We start from the raw sequence: 14,684 nt of genomic DNA on the forward strand, positions 1-14,684 counted from the left end.
GGTTTGACCATATTCATGCAGAATTTAACCAGAGTAAGGTTTCTATGGGGTTTTAGACTGGTACCCTCAAGTGGACAACTCGAGGGGGAAGGCACGGACCATCGACTGCACCATTGATCGATTGGTTTTACTGCAAATAAGCTTTTCCGAATTTAAGGGTAGTAAATAGGAAGAGCGCAACCATTCATTAAAGTGTTTCTATAGGATTTGAGGCGCACGAGTGGAATATAATGCAGAGCATGATTTATGCAACAATTAATAACATGTAGTGAAGTATTTGCACGTAGGAAGAAGGATAAATACAGTATTTAAATAATTGACAGACAGTTACAGAAAAAGGAAACAAAGAGACAAGTCAGTTTCATGAATAAAGAACCATAAATGCTCAAAAGAAAAACGACGGTTAAATTCAAATAAGGGAGAAGGGTACGGGATAAGAATGCTTGGACTAATTTGTAAAAGATAAGTTTCTTATGGTAAGAGCCTAAAAATATCCCCAACAAAGTCGTCATGTTGTCGTGCCCCCTTTTCTCTCCCTCCTCACGGAGAGAGGTCCGGGTTTCAACATTCCATGGGGTGGAATAACTCATTTCCTTTTGGGAATTGGGTATTTGAAAAGTCGCAACCTAACGAGTTATAGTGCGTTAGAGCACATAGAGTGATTAACTCTTGGATTGGTTTGCATTACCAGAGATTAGGGTAAGGGCTCGAAGTAACCTCGAGGGGAAGGTGTTAGGCACCCCCTTGGTCCACAATTATGGGTCCCGACCGAACTTGGATTCATAAATTAGTCCATATAAATAAACAGTTGAATCAAATAGGTGGCAAGTAAAGCACGTTGGGGTAACTCAAATAATAGAATAAAGATTTTTGAATAAAGTTGTAAACAGAGGGTTTAAATATAAAAGGAATTTTGGTAAAGGAGGAGTCCTAGGTTGGTTAGCCTATAGGATTACCTCACACAATGTTCGGTAAACACTCCTCAACGAGGGGATACACGTGACATTAGCGCGTACTCATCATATCCCATATCTACCCTTCCCCATCCCCTTAGTGGTCATGCAAAGTGAGTATTTGGTCAGTGATCTCTATTGCGTGCTGCTACTCATCCCTTCTTAATGGTCTAGGAGGGAGTTAGGACTTCTACCTATAGGTGGTTCTAGACAGACACCTAAGGTTTAAAAGGTGAAAATCCAAATGCGACAGGCAAAACACTTAGGACTTTCAGCACATAAGAGGGAGCAATTAGAGGCTCAAAGTTTCCTCCTCAAACAAGACACATAAACAGCACGACTCAAGCATAATTAAGGGCTTTTTATTAGACAGTATCTTAAGGCAGATGTCTAGGTGAATATGCAGAAGACAAGCAATTTATTTTATAAACTCAGGAGTAATAACCCTAGCAGTTGCCTATTGATTTTTTTAAAAAAAATGCCTGTTAGGATTAAAAAAACATTAAGCAATAGAAACAGTTTCAGAATTGCAGTATTGAAAACACCCTAAAGGCTTGCCTATACGCGGAGTACTGATGACTACATTTATAGTGAAACAAAGCAGGTTTTGAAACAGAATTCTTTAATACCTATATGCATGTTGTCTAATGATATATTGAGGCAGTTTTAAAGAACTTGTTTCATGAAATATAAACTATTTAGTTAAACCAATTCAGAAGTGAACTGAGAGTAGACTAAGTTGAATTATTTATACTTGTTTGGATTGACAGGCAGAATTTCGAGTATGGTTCCCTATAGGCATGATATCTAAGTGTAATACTGATTTTAAAGACTTGCAGGCATAACACTTGTTATAACGGAATCTGAATTAAGTCCTACAGGCATGGCATCTATTAGTTAAGCTGATTTTAAGACATTAAAGGCATAGTTTCTATTACAGAATTATTTGAAACTTATAGGCATGGTTTCTAAACATGACAAGATGTAAATCCCTCTAAACATTATTTCTACTTGGTAAGGCAATCATATTAAAATGTAAGGTCCTATGAGCGTGATTTATACTTGGTAAAGCAATCAGATTTAAATATGAAGTCATATGAGCATGATTTCTACTTGGTAAAGCAATCAAATTTAAATGTAAAGTCCTATGAGCATGATTTCTACCTATATTACCCTATAAACATGTATATACCTATCCCTTTCACTAAATATCCCAATATTTGTTTACAAGTTATTATAGACCAATGAATAAATTACATAAGTAAATAAGAAAATAAGAAGCTATCTATAGGGAGCCTTCGATTAGGCCCAGATTTCCAAAGCCTCCAATGGCCTCAAATGCCTCAATCCCATAGACAATGTTAGAGTTTAGGTGAATCAAAGTTCCTTAATGATCTCAAGGATCCCGGGCAGTGCTTACACCTAGACTTGGTAACCAAAAATTGAATAAGTGCAGTGTGGAAGGGCCAGCCTCAGTATGTCAGAGTTCAGAGGGTTCTCAAGGATATTCCAAGGCAGTACACATACTAGAGGGGGCAGAACTTATTGACTTAGGATAGAGTGAAAGTGTTTGACACAAGTTGAAGGTTTTAGTGAAAAACTGTATTTAAAAGGAAGCAAGTTTGAAAGTAATTTAGTAAAAACACAGAGGCAGTTTGAAAAGAGATTGAAGAAATGAACAAAAGTCCAAACACAACACCTTAGGACAGGTTCGTACACAACCAGTAGTCATAGAACCAAAGCAAGTTCAGTAGTCACAAACAAGGGTCAAAGGGTTTGGGGATACATAGAACACTTGATTGTAAACACCTAATCAAACAAAAAGGTCTAGGAACTGGTATAGACAAGCTCAGAAACAGCTGACCAGGCATAGTCACACAATCAGACATAAAGAACAAACTCACGTACAGGGGTGATAGGGATTTGGGGATTCATGGTGGTAAACACATAACAAGTAAGAGATAATTGGTATAAACATGCTTAGAAATAAATAGAGGGGTAATATACTGATCTTAATGAAGGGAAGTATATAACATGCTAATAATGTAAACATCAACTGCAAGTTTCAAAACAAAACCACAGATAGAAGCAAACTAGAAACAGGATAAACTGAAACAATAAAAAAATCATATTGTTGTTGGAACTTTAAATTGAAACTAGAACATACCAGTAAAGAAGACAATAAGTAGACTGAAAAAATAGGAGAACACAATGGTTAGCCTTGGATTGCAGCCGTCTAACTTAGAGCAGTAGCAAGTAGCACAAAAGAGAGCAGAAAGTTTTAAGTGTGAGAGATAGTTTTTGAACCAAGAGTGTTCGTGTCTTGTGTTAATGAAAGACTAAGGTATTTATAGCTCGAAAGCAGGTAGCAAATAAGGTAAAAATAAAAGTCCATTAGTAATTAAGGAACTCAGAATCAGTCAGTCTGGAAATCAAGGTAAACACTCCCTTTAAGCTAAGAGAATTAACTCAAACGGTAAGAACAAGTGATAAATAAGGAAAGAAATCAGTGTACGACTAATAAAGAAAGATTCAAACTCAGTAAGTATAGGGTAGACAACTAGGGCTAAGTTCAGAAAGCTCCCATTAAGAAAATAGTTCAGTAAGAATAAAGTACCATAGCAAATAAGGCAGGAGAATCAGTTAATTTAAACAGACGAGGTAGAAATTTAGGTTTTAAAAGAAGATCTTTCAATCAAACCATAAAGTAAGGAATCTAGAATCAATCAAGAGGAAGTTATGATTCAATATTCAACATATAAATAGAGTAAGAGCAACCAGACGTAGCAAATAGGCAGGGTCAACTATATCGATAGAAAGAGGCAAGTCTTGAACAATCAAGATGAACATAATCACATAGAGGTGGTATAAATTAGGCTAAGAACTCAGTCAGAACATATTCGAAGCAAGGTAACCACAGAAACTTAATAAAATCGAGTAGTCATGCTAACACACAGAACCAAGCAAAGAAAAACCTAGAAAAATTAGGGACTCTAACATAGGCGAGTTGAAAAAGTAGTAAAAACATAGAATCAGTTGAGATATGCAAATGATAGATGTTAAAACATAAAGAATCGATTTAAACAAACTGTAGAAGCAGTTCCGAAAAAACCCTAACTTTAGAAGAAAGTGAAAACAACTTGAAATCGATAATTTTTGCAAAAGAGGTTCAAGAACAGTGTAAAACATAAAAGGAACAGACTCGAATCATTTAAAAATACCATAGATCTAGCAGTTGTAAGCAAAAGTTAGGGTTTCAGAAGAAACCCAAGTATAGATGAAAGAACCTGTTTAGAAACTCAAAGATCATAACAAATACAGTGTGATCTTGCTCGAAATCACACCGGAGTAACCAAGAACAGCCCAAACAGCAAACCCTAGATAGAAGTCGGCCTGGTCCAAGGCCATTGATGGCCTTAGAGAAGATGAGCATGGCAATGTAGGAGCCATTGGAAGCTTAGGGGTTGAAGGGTGGTCACCAGAGAAGATCGGAGAGGGAGGTCGGCGGGTGAGAGGAGCTAGGGTTAGGTTGAGTGGTTGAGAGATCTGAGAATGCAGAGGTGGTGGGATTTGGAAATGAGGCTAGGGTTAGGGGTCTTTGGAATTAAAAAAGGAAAGAACTAATACGTGCCGTTGATCTGGGAGATCAACGGCCAAGATTTAATTTGTGTTGGATCGGGTAGACGTGTTCAGGGTTTGGGTCAGGTATTTTAATAGGAAATTGGGTTGGGGTTGGGTTCAATTTAGGCTGTAATTGAAATGCCAATCTGGCTATACTTTAATTAGCCAATATTTCCTATATTAATTTATAATAAATAACAAACAATTTCTAGAAAATAGTTTAATGTACCAAAATGATTTAAAATATATATTTATCATTTTAAAAATATAGGGACCAATTTTACGCATATAAAATTTAATTATACATTAAACTGGCTAATATTGCAATTATATCCAATTTAGCTTTAAAATACCAAATGCAATTATAAAAAAATGCATAAAAAATATATTAACCATAGTTTGGCATAGGTATAGAAATTAAATGACTAAATTACTATAAAAATAATTTGGGGAATAATTATTGGGGATGTTATGAATAAAAGGGGAGGAAATAAATCAATTTAAATCCTTAAAATTATGAAAAAATTTTAAAAACCTTGTGCATGCTTATATATGCATGTATATGCTATTTTGAAGGTATTTATGTATATTTCAAAATATATAAGGAAATTGGATATCAACAAAGCATAACGGACCATACGGCCGATTTTCTTTATGTATACTCATACCTGTTTACCTTGGGCCTTGTCGACTCCTCGAACGCTTCTTCTCCGGCTATAGACCCAGTCATTCTTGACTTCTGTTGTAAGTACCGGGTAACACATTGCAAAATTTACCCCTCTTTCTGGATGATAGTTTACATGCTTCGCTAATTTTCCAACAAAGTCAAGGGTACGACTTTTACCCTTGATCATCTGATCAGGCTGTACAACCCCCATCTTTTCGAGGCTTGATCAAGTTTCACCCTCGATCTTTGAAACCCTTTTTCTCGAGTATCGACAAGCACAAGGATCGGGGGGTGGATGAGCCATTTTGTTCGAGTAAGGACCTCGGACATTATTCCGGCCGAATGAATGTTGTTCCCGGAGGAGTGGAACATGAAGCGTAAGTGCTTCTTCTTTGTGTGTGATTTATTGTCTTCTTATTTTATTCTCGAAAACCTAACTTTACCTTTGTTCACGCAGCCGCCCCTTGGTATCCCGAATTTGTTCTGGTCCTGTTGGGGTGGATTAGGGGATTAAATGACTTATTCCCCTATCGCAAGCGTTTTTGGCCTGAGTTGGCTAAAATGCGGTGGGTGGCCAAGAATCATGGTAAGCCCATTCTCACCGCCTCTATAATGTTTTCATATTTCTTCCCTATATTCTCTGTGCTGATAAATTTTGATTTCTACGCTTGCGCAGGCCTTGGCGATGGAGTGTTGATGAGGCAGCCTCCTACCGGCGAGGGAGAGTCCTCTAATCCCGATAAGGGTAAGAAGAGGAAAAAGGGGACGGCTGCCGAGCCCCTTGTATTAAAGAAGCCCAAATCTCGCAGGCCTCGAGCTGAGGTCGAGTTCTCATGTTCAGCTTGCAGAGCAAGTTCCGATGACGAGGATGAGGATGAGGATGACGATAACCTTTTGGTACAAAGGAAGAGGTCGGACACTAATGGCCCCTAGTGTCTGTGCTGAGGGCTGCCGAGTCTAGAATGGCTGATTCGGCTCGCGCCCATGCTTTAGAGGACCTAGAGGAGGGCACAAATACAGTTCCTAATTCCTCGACCAGATGTGGCACGGTCCCTACTCAGGAACTTGTTGTTGTCGGCTCCAAAAGGCCCGAGCCTGGAGCTCTTTGGGGGCATGACTTGTCCTTCGGGTTCTTTGATGTTCTGGGGGGGCTCAATCTGGGTCCCTAATTCTCGCTCAGAGAGCTTAGGGATGCGCAGGACCTGAACATCTCCAAAGTGGGAGGCTCTCAGAAGGGAGAAGGAGAGCTCGGAAATTTCCTCGATGGATTTAGCGAGAATATTAGCCTTGACGCTCCTGGTGCCATCGAGTAAGTGGAGGGTTGCCTACGGCAGGTAGTACCTTGACATATTTTGGTGCTTTCAAGTATTTCTCTTTGTTTCTCTGACTTCTTTGTTTTGTTGTAGGCTAAAGAGGTATGATCATGCCGTCTCCAAGCTGCGAGATGAGCTTATAGGTCATACGAAGGAAGTCGAGGGTCTTTCCTCGAGTTTAAAAGATTCGGAGACCCATTCCACCCGGAAGGAGGAGGAGCTGAGTATGCGCCGGGCAACGTTGGAAGAAACGAGTCGAGATAAAAACAACCTTATTGAGCAGGTAGTACAGCATTTTATGAACTTGCGTTTTATTTTGACTTGATACTTATCGACTTGTTTTACCTTTTGTAGTTTGGGCAAAGAACGCTCTCGTGGGGCGTCTTCAGGAGAAGATAGTTGTCAATGAGATGGAGTTGTTTTCATCCAGAGACCTCTTGAAGAGTGCTAAGGCAGAGATTGTTGCGCTGTCATTGGCCAGGTCTATGGTAGAGGAAAAAGCATCCTCGTACAATAAATATCTGCTACTGCGAATGAAAAGGCTCGAGACATACTAGCGGGGGTCGAGCAGAAGCTGACTCGAGTTGTTGCTCGTTCTCGTGTGCAAGCACAGAAGCAGGACTTTGAGGAAGTGAGTGGCAAGGGCATCGATTTCTCGGTCGAGATCGAGGAGGCACGAATCAAAGAGGAATAAACTGCCTATTCGGATGCTTCGGACAAGGGTTCCGGTGATGACTTCAGGGGTGAAGAGTAGATTTAGGTCGTCCCTTTCCCTTTTTGTGTCAGGGTTTCTTAGGGAAAGACTGTGAATGATTCCCTGTTTGTACATGCATTTTTTGGGAATACAATATTTTTTCTTTCTGCTTCCAGTTTTTGAATGTTATGTTTTATTGCTTTGTCTTCAAATTCTGATTGTTGGTTCTTTGGAACGTGTGCTCAGAGCATTTAAGGCCTTTGAGATTAGGTACCATCTCATAATAGGGGTGAGCGTTTTTACAGGGTCGATACCCTACAAGGATTGAAAGCCCTCGGGGTCGAATGACTCCCGGGTACTGGTGCGATGGTATCACTTAGTGATATGACCGTGAAAAGACCGAGGTGGCCTTACCAGTGCATGTCCCAAGAAAATAGTGCTGATATGGTCAGATTTCATTGGTCCTTAGGGTAGGAGAACAGTCGTCGCTTGCTCTATATATGTACTTGCCTTCTCTTCTTTTGAAACCCTACTGTACTAGGTGACTTTTTTTTAAAGGGGTTTTCCTTTATGCGCCAAGTTTCCTTCAACTCAGAGCTTTCACCTGTGTTTTCTCATTTCCCCTTTCCTTGCTTTACCATAACTATGACTGTTGTGCCTGCATCCGCTTGTCAAGAAGAGGGTTCTACCTTAGTTTCGTGCTCGGTTAGTGGTACACCGCCGGTGTCTGGTGAGCTAGCATCGAGGTGCTTTGTCTCGAAGAGGGACTTTTCAATAGTGAAACCTCCCGGTTTCCTGTGACACTGGGAGCATGCGTCAAGGTTTATCTCCTCGATAAGGGAAGAGCATCTCGAGGTATCTAGAAAAGACTGTGGATAGGGGAGAGAGGTGGTGTTGCAGGCACCTTCCCCGGAGGAGAGCATTATGGCTCATGTCAAGGGGTTCTTGAGCGTGTATACATACCCCTTCACATTAGGCCCTCTCGACAGGGTTATGCTCGAATTTTGTAAAAGGTATCAGGTTACTTTGGCACAGGCTCACCCATCCCTTTGGAAGATAGTGTTGATGATAAGGTACTTTGCAGACAAGGCCGGGCTCGAATTCACCCTTAGTCATCTCGTCATGTTATATCGGCCTTTGTACTACCGGGGCTTGATTATTCTACGACGTCGATCTACCCAGCCCCTAGCCGTTAATGACGAAGAGGACGAGGACGGGGGTGGATAATTCGATTTGTTAGAGCACGGACAGTCGATATTATCCCTGGAGAGTTTCTGCCATTTCCTAAGAAATGGAATTTCACACGTAAGTGGTACATTTGTGCTTTTACTATTTTTGTACATAGTGGAGGCGAGCTCCGTGAAGATGTTCTTCTTTTTGCTTTCTGTAGCGGTCCCTTGGCTGCCGAACGAGGTTCCTGATCTGGCGGAATGGTTTCGTAAGCTGGTAGCTTGCTCGGCTTATGACAAGTGCAAATGGGGAGATTTTACAAGGGGAAATGGGAGGTAAAACATCATGGTAGGTGCATAGTTGCTTGTTCTCAGAAAGGTACTTTCTTTACAGCGGACTAACTCCGCCAACACAGGTGTTGGAGAATTTTCTGAGATGAGGTCGTGTCCCCTGGGGAGGAGGAGAGATTGCCGACCTCAGGGTCGAGGATTGATAATAAACGGAAGGAGTCTTCGCGGTGTGAGGATGCTCGCAGCGAGCTTCTGGCCTCGGAGGCCTTTATTCTTGAAAAAATAGTTCCATCCTTGTCGCTGTTTCCCATTCCCGTCGAAGGTACTTCGAGGGACAAGGGTCATCCGTCGCCTCCCTCTTGTCCTACCGAAGGCACTTCGGGGGAAACTAAGCCACCGAATGTGCGCTCGACCTTTAGTGAGGCTCACTGGCTTAACTTCATAGTAAGCTTTGGTAGCCGGTATAGGCTTTTTCCAGTTTCATGTCTTCCTTTTCTTATTGAGCTTTCTTTTGCAAGCCTTTGACAAGCTTAAGTTCAAGATGCTTTGCCGTGAGGCCAGGCTGCAGAAAGCTTTAGATGGGGAGAAATCCCTTAGACTTCTTTGCACGAAAAAGGAATATGAGCTGGCATAACTGCGGCATGAGGCGGATCGAAATCGGAACTTTGAGGACTATCTCAAAACACAGGTAACCTTTGTTCCGAGCCAATACATGCTCCTCCTTCTGCTTTCACAGGCTAATATTTTTCTCTTTCAGTTGCAGAGAAAAACAGAGGACCTGGAACGACTTTGGGGCAAATTTGGCCAGGTTAAGCATGAGCGTAACGAGCTAAAAGCCCTAGTTGAGGCCCAGAAGGATACTTTGGCCAAGGCCTCCGCCCTTGAGGTGTAGTTCCGAAACATTCGTGCGAACAGCCCGGTCCGAGCGAGCATGATTGCAAGGCTCGAATCAGAATTTTTAAAGATGAAGGCAGAGATTGTAGATGCTCGGGCCGAGGCCATAATGAGCCGAACTAAGGCTGACAAGAAAGTGGTGGTCTATTTGAAGGACGTTGTTGATGCTCGAGCTAAGCTAAGAAGGGCTCTCGACTGTGAGCACAGAAGTAAGGAGTATGTACGGTGCAAATCTTGAAAGGAAACCCTCGTGGAGATCTATGATAGGGGCTTTGATCTCTCGGAAGAGATAAAGCAGGCAAAGGCAGATGAATATGATGCTAAGTTCCTTCTGTGTGATGCCGAAGATAGCAAGAAAGAGACCGATAGGTCATAGTCCCTGAGAGGGACGTAGATTAGGCCTTTCCTTTTATGATTTTGTATATAGTACTTTCAAAGTACATTGTAAATGGAGCTTGTATTCTTTCACATATGTGTACAAAAAGGAGCCTTGCAGCTTTTTTTTTCATGTACTTCCTTTTATTTTGATGTTTATCAGCCATTATCCAGATGAACTGGTCTTTGAGTTAAAAGAACCCTTAGGTTTGTAGTACGGCCTGGGGCTTGTTAGGCTGGCCCGCAGGCTCTTATGCATCTGGTCAATACGACCTTTAGTATAAGCAGTGTTTAAGCTCTTATGCTTTTACTCTTAGGCATATTCAATTAACTGTTTCGGGTTTAGTCTCCGAGTCGGGTTTTGACTCGAGCTCATTGGCCCTTAAGTTTTTGAATTTAAAGTTGGCCCTTAGGCTCTTACGCGTTTGGTCGGTACGACCTTTATATGAGTTGGCGGCAGTGGCTCTTATGCTTTAAGTCGATACGAACATTTATATGGGCTGGAGACGGTGGCTCTTACGCATTGGGTCAATACGACCTTTTGTACGGGCTGGCATCAGTGGCTCTTATGCATTGGGTCAGTACAACCCCTAATATAGGCTTTATTTTTCCCTCGTTAAGGACTTTTTAGGATTATGTTTGCCTGACTCTTCGACAGTTCCATAAAAACCTCGATTGTGAGTCGTTATATGGTAGTGAATGAGCACCTCGGGAGGTTTTGGCTCGGTGACTGAGTATCTCGAAGCCTACAGTTTGGCGCTAACATTGTTGAAGCTCTTTTGCCTATGTCAAGGGTATCCTGTTTAACTGGTTCTTTTCGAAGTACTTTCGAAGTAATTGAAGGCTTGTGATTTTATAGCGACGGTCGGGCGTCCCCGAGTCGCGTTAGTTTGGCTGGTACAACCTTGTGACCGTAGTCATTGCATTTTTTCCGGAGCCTTTCAATCCCCGAGTGAAGTAGCTTCAGCGTCTATATCGAGGGTATGCCTTTTTAGGGGTCTTACAAGTTCGATAGATAGCCTTAACTTTAAGATCGGGTTTATGCCGTTTATAAGGTCTTACAAATTTTTACATGCCTTACTTGAGGTCTTACAGTTTTAGTCACTTGGTACAAGTATGGCTCATGCCTTGCTTGAGGTCTTACAAATACCGTTACTTGGTACAAGTGTCGTTCATGCCTTGCTTGAGGTCTTACAGATATTGTCATTGCCTTATATAGGTCTTACGAGACCAAGGCTGCCCACTTGGGGTCTTATGGTCTTGGGTTTTTGATAAGTCGATGGGGGTGGCCGTCGGCGGCAGTCCCCGAGTCATCAAAAATTTTCTAGCTCGGGAGTCGTTTCTTGTATACTTGGTATTTCCTCATTGAAGGCTTGCGAGTTTGGAGTTTCCGACCCGGAGGTCATGTGGCTTTGAGTTTTTAACGCTAGTCCCTGAGTGTTCGGGACATTTCCGGCTTCTGAAGCTATTTTTGCAAACTTGATGTTGCCTCATTGAGGGCTTATGAGTTTTTGACGCCAGTCCCCGAGTGTTTGGGACGTTTTTTGGCTTTGGAGCCATTTTTGTAAAAAATAGTGGGCTCTTTTGAAACGCAAAATGCTTTGATGGAAAGTATTCTTCGATTAATTGGTACAAGTATACATGTTTTCGCTGTTAAGGGCTCGGTTATTCTATACGGTCATGGTTCGTTCGACCGTTTGTCCTGGTACATCATTTTCCTATCGAGACCCCACTTAGCACATCTTGGCTTCTCCGAGGAGATGTTCTTTGGGGGGGTGGGGATGCCCCCTAGTATTCGAGGTTGATTGAACAGAAGCCTTGAATACTTGTCGAGTCTTCCTTAGGTAGCATATAGGTGTTGCCTCATTAAAAACCTTGCAGGTAAAACCCTTCTTGGGATAAAAACCCGATCGAAAGAAAAGAGTGCAACGTATGCTTTTGGAACCTAAGGCCTTCGAGTTGTAAAGTGTTTCGGACATTTCAATCGGATACCTGCACTTAGGTTAGTATAAAAATGTAGATAAAGAAAAAATAAGACAATCATACCTTAGTGCTGGCGGTATTTTGAGCCCTGATATGTTTCGATTGTTTGTTATAAGGATGCAATATGGTCCTTTGCTTCGTTCGATCGGGCTTGGCCGAGGATGTATCTTGTTATTACTATTTTATTGTTCATTTATCCTTTGGCTCCTTCGGTGGTGGAGGTATTGGTATTGGTGCCACATCATGCACTGCGAACATCTCTTTTGCTGCATGTTGCTCGCCGTAGATGGTTTTTATCCCATCTTTTGTTGGGAATTTCAACATTTGATGGAGGGTGGATGGTACTGCTCTCATGCAGTGTATCCACGGTCTCCCGAACAAGGCGTTGTACCTAATGTCTCTTTCGATGACATGGAATTTGGCATTTTGGGTCGTGCCGGCCACATTGACCGGGAGGGTGATTTCCCCTTTCGTTGTTTCGCTCACCATGTTGAACCCGTTGAGGACTCGAGAGGTGGGTACGATTTGGTCGAGTAGTCCAAGACCCTCGACCTGATAATATTGGTCGAGCTACCTAGATCCACAAGTACACGTTTAATTTGAGATGTATTTACAAGGAAAGAGATTACCAATGCATCGTTGTGAGGCTGAGACAAGGTCTCGATGTCCTCGTCCTCTGGTGATGGATATGTTTGTTCTTCTGATCATGGGTTCTTGTGGAGGGTCGATGCCTCCCTAGATCATGTGGATGATATGTTGTGGCTCATCAGTTTCATTCTTCTTAGTTGCCTCCCTTTCCCCGAACTGGTTTTTGGCTCGATCGTTGAGGAATTCTCGGAGATGACCATTGCTAAATAGTCAGGGTACTTCTTCCCAATGTTGTCGGCAATCTTCTGTCCTGTGGCCATATGTGCTGTGAAATTCACACACTAAGTTATGGTTCCTTTGTGAAGGATCCGATTGTACAGGCCTGGGCCACCTGGCATCTCTGATTTTACTAATGGAGAATATGATGTCTGAAACGTCAATGTTGAAGTTGTATTCCGACAAGCGACGCGCCTCCATCGGCGTTGTATGCCTATCGAACCCGGTTCTGCTGACGAGTCCCCGAGGGTTTTGGCCTCGATCTATTCTTCGGTCATTGCGGGGTATGTTGTGCCTCGGGGCGTTTCTTCTATCTTCAGTGTATAGTTGGTATCTTTCTTTATTTGGCTTTGGCTCCTTTGACAGAAGCCTGCTAGGATATACTGAGCCCGAAAGGGCTCTTAGTTGGTCGTCTTCGACCCTGATGTTTGACTGGTATCGGTTGTGGACGTCCGACCAAGTCACGGCGGGATACTCGACTAAGTTCTGCTTCAGTTGCTTTGAAGCTACCGAGCTTCGCTCGTTCAAACCTTGAGTGAAGGCCTACACCGCCCAGTTATCGCAGACTGGTGGTAGTTCCATTCGTTCCATTTGAAAGCGAGATACGAACTCTCGCAACATCTTGTTCTCCCTTTGCTTGATTTTGAAGACGTCGGATTTCCTCGTAGCTACTTTGGTGGCACCAGCATGTGCCTTTATGAATGAATCTGCCAGTATGGCAAATGGATCTATAGAGTTTGGGGCCAGGTTGTGACACCACATCATTGCCCCTTTAGAGAGCATTTATCCGAACTTTTTCAGTAGGACGGACTCGATCTTACCGTCCTTTAGGTCGTTGCCCTTCAGTGCACAAGTATAAGCAGTGACGTGCTCGTTGGGGTCCGAGGTTTAGTTGTACTTCGGAAGGTCGGGCATCCTGAACTTCTCTGGAATGGGTTTTGGAGTAGTTTCCTGCGGGAATGGCTTTTGTACGACCTTCTTCGAATCTACACCCTTCAGGACCGGGGGTGAGCCCAGAATTTGATTAACCCTAGAGTTGTAAGTCTCTACCTTCTTATCATTGGCTTCTATCCTTTTCTCGCCTCGATCCTCTTTGTGAGGTCCTCGAGCATCTTTATGAGGGCGGGGTCGGCTGCCAACCCATTGTTACTTGATCTTATCGGTACTTGCTCGGCTGGGGGAGCCATTCCCGGTGCTGCTGTACTGGGAGTTTTCTGGTGACTTTGCAGCTGAGCAATCTCCAACTGTTGTGCCTGTAACATTTTAAAAATAACGTGAAGGCTAACTTCCTGCTCTTCCCTAGCTGGGGTTTTCGGAGCTTCTTGTTGGTCTCCTTAGTGTATGCTCCTATTGGCGTTGGAGCCTATTTTGACATGTTGAGCGTCGTGTGAGACCATGTCCGCGGGAATTGGTTCCGGTAAGTTCTCAGGGTTTCGTGGTGGTACACCAACACCTGGAACATCCACTCCATTTTCTCCATGGTCTTCAAGATTATTGTTTTCACGTGCGTTTATTAAGTTAGACATTCCAACCTGAAATCAAAAGATCTTGGACAAGAAAAAGTCTGAAAGGTAACTTGTGTTATGTAGTAAACCGGCAAGAAAATAATCACTATTATTCTTAGCCCTACGGTGGGCGCCAAACTATTTACCTTGAAAATAGTAATTATAATTAGATTTGATTTTGTGGTTCTAAAAATACGTGATCTATTTTTATGCTAGTTGTTTAGGAAATAGATAAAATAAGAGCTTGTAGATAATATAATGATCAAACCAAAGGGCTAGAGATCAGGGCCTCGAGCTGGCATATACGGGCCTTGAGGTCGAGCCGGACACTAGGCTAAGGGCAATCGATTGGGGA

The sequence above is a fragment of the Nicotiana tabacum genome, chromosome 3 (genome assembly GCF_000715075.1).
Source record: "Nicotiana tabacum cultivar K326 chromosome 3, ASM71507v2, whole genome shotgun sequence".
Classification (NCBI taxonomy): domain Eukaryota; kingdom Viridiplantae; phylum Streptophyta; class Magnoliopsida; order Solanales; family Solanaceae; genus Nicotiana; species Nicotiana tabacum.